Here is a 2,745-nt window from a genome sequence, read left to right as displayed (position 1 = left end):
TGTACACATTGACCATGACTAACAAACTTGAACAGATGTTTTGCTGTAAATGAACAAAGAATTGTGTAGGTATTGCAGTACTCTGTTACTTTCTGCAGTCTTATTTGTACATACAACTTCAAGGACTATACAGAAATGAAAAGATAAAAAAATAAAACTATCCCACTCCAACAAATGCGTTCATCCACAACTCTTCTGTTGAAGCTTGTCGGGAAAAAAAGGGGGAATGGTTTCTCTCATGGTACCAGGACAGGCACTATACAGAAGAGAAAAAAGTTACTAGGCAGCACTTGTAGTCAGTCTGATGGTGAGCAAGAGACATCAAAGTAGGTGAAATCTGAAGTGGAAGTTGTACAGCACCCACAAAATGAAGTTGCTTTGACATTGCTTTTGAACCAATGGGATAAGGAATCCTCCGTTTGGGGAGGTGTGTGGGCCCAGATAGTGAGCGTACGGGGAGTGTTGATTGAATAACAGGAGATGTCGTGCCTGGACATTGGGGTATGGTTTCAATTTGGTTTGGTTCAGACCGACTTGGCCTGCTGGGAGGTGGTTGCTTGTTTTTCCAGACGTGTTGTTTAGCCATTGCCATGGTTGATGAGGTGCATCCGGGTCTCCATGGGGACTGGGTCCTTAGGCACAGGCCTGGCAACAGAAGAAAGAGACACGGAAACAATGAAACACAATCCTCTGTAGACCAAGAGTAAAATCCTGGCATGCAACACACATAGGAGTGTCCACTGGCAATTGACATTTTAAAAGTAAAGCTTGATAGATAAATGTTTATTTATGTTTCTGTCTAATCTTGCGAGCCGTATTGTGTATGAATGTTTGTCGACATGGACTACTTTCTATGTGGCCTGACTTACGTGGGGAGGTGGAGTTGGGTGGAGGTTGAGGACTACAGAGCCTTCTTCATCCCCACAATGTCTTTATCCTTCAGGGTAAAGTTCTTCCTCAGGGCCTCTGAGATCAGCGAGGCAGTTTCTGACTCCCCCCATTAGGGAGGTGCAGCCTCTGTTATACCTGCATGGACACACACATTAAAAGCATGGTCTGGTACAAAGACATAATCTGAAACGTATTACCTAATAATTGTTTCCTCTCGCAGATTTTTTACCTGTGGAAAACAGGATGGCAGTCAGCTGCCAATGCATTATCACACACCTTCTGCTAACATGATATTTAGACAGTGTGTGTGTGTGTACTAATGGAGAGGGAGGCATTTTCCTCAGTGTCCTGACTCGCCCTTTAAACCTACCTGTCCTTGCTCATCTTCATGCGGTTCATGTCCTTCAGGATGTCCATGACGTCGGCGAAGCTGGTGGACTTGGACAGCAACACCATGTCCTCCTCCGCCTCCCGGAAGTCCATGCTGGGACGGTCCAGGTCAAAGGGTGACATGTTCGCAAGTGGCAGGGGGTCTGGCATCAGCTCCGATACAATGGACACCACGTCCTCCTCATCCTCCTCACCACGTCGCTGATGATGAAGGAGGCAGAGGCGGCGGGCTGGTAGGGCGCCATCTTGAAGGGCGCCATTGAAAAGCTCATGCTGGTGTCGTCGGGGGAGAGGGGGTCAGGTGTCAAGGGGTTTGAGCTTGAGCGGTGCAAACAGAGCAGAGTAGTGACAGGCAAGTTATTGAACTTGTCAGAGTTAATTTAGATACCATCATTTTCCCATTAATAAACCTCAGAATTGGGACAGACAGAGCCTTAAAAAAGGGACACAGATTGGCAATCAACTCGTCTCCTGCACTGTTGTCACATGCAATGTTCCTTCTAAGCTGCTCGCGGGCACGCAGTAGCCCCGAGACTGCCGCGCAGCTCCCCCAGGACTGCCAAGCAGAAGAAATATCAGCCCACTGAGAGAAGCATGAGATTGAACTTCACTTTCTAGAGTTTTCCCTGCGAGTTATTAGCCCAGTTATAGTTCATTTGTAGTCTGATTGCTTCCTACAAGAGCATAAAACGTGTACTTTTCTACACATCTTTGAAAAGTGAATCAGGTAAAGAGCTTTTTGTGGTCTTAAAGGGGCAGTGTTGTATTTTGATGCAGGCTTGAATAAGCTAAGTAGCCAATAGGCAGAGGTGTAGGGTCATTTGTAATAATGGTTTGGAAATAATAATGCATTTTATTTTGTAAAGTAGTTTCTTGCATCAAACGAAAACATTTGCAGTCACCTCCTTGTCTGAAGGACAAGTGGATAAACAGGTTAATTTCAAACCCTGCATTTGTATTTATTTTGTGTCATGGAATGTAGGCCTCCATTGAACACCACACATTGGCTGCTACTGTAGGCTGAATGATAGAACATGTTAAAATGTTATGGGATACATTTTCTTTTTTTTGATGGTAGGCCACTCTGGTAGGCCTACATTATTATTTAGATTTTTTTTATTTAACCTTTATTTAACTAGGCAAGTCAGTTAAGAACAAATTTTTATTTACAATGATGGCCTACCCCGGATGACGCTGGGCCAATTGTGCGCCGCCCTATGGGACTCCCAATCACGGCCGGATGTGATACAGCCTGGATTCGAACCAGTGAATGTAGTGACGCCTCTTGCACTGAGATGAAGTGCCTCAAACTGCTGCGCCACTCGGGAGCCCAAATGATGATCAAATACCCACACGAGCCTACTTAGCCACTTAAAACTGTAATTTAAAAAGTGGGTACAGCCTCAGTGTTCAGAGTAAACACACACTGGAAGTTGCACAGAATTTTCACAACATTCAAGTTTG

The 2,745-nt window shown here is 45.0% G+C and overlaps 1 pseudogene; it reads right to left on the bottom strand.

Moving 5' to 3' along the window:
- Positions 1–874: 874 nt before the first annotated feature.
- LOC139530982 (mitochondrial fission regulator 1-like) lies at positions 875–1,655 on the bottom strand (annotated as a pseudogene).
- Between the last annotated feature and the right edge of the window lie 1,090 nt (positions 1,656–2,745).

Source organism: Salvelinus alpinus, chromosome 9 (assembly GCF_045679555.1).
Source record: "Salvelinus alpinus chromosome 9, SLU_Salpinus.1, whole genome shotgun sequence".
NCBI classification, from domain to species: domain Eukaryota; kingdom Metazoa; phylum Chordata; class Actinopteri; order Salmoniformes; family Salmonidae; genus Salvelinus; species Salvelinus alpinus.
The sequence above is the reverse complement of the archived record's forward strand: the minus strand, read 5'-3'. Positions and strand labels throughout refer to the sequence as shown.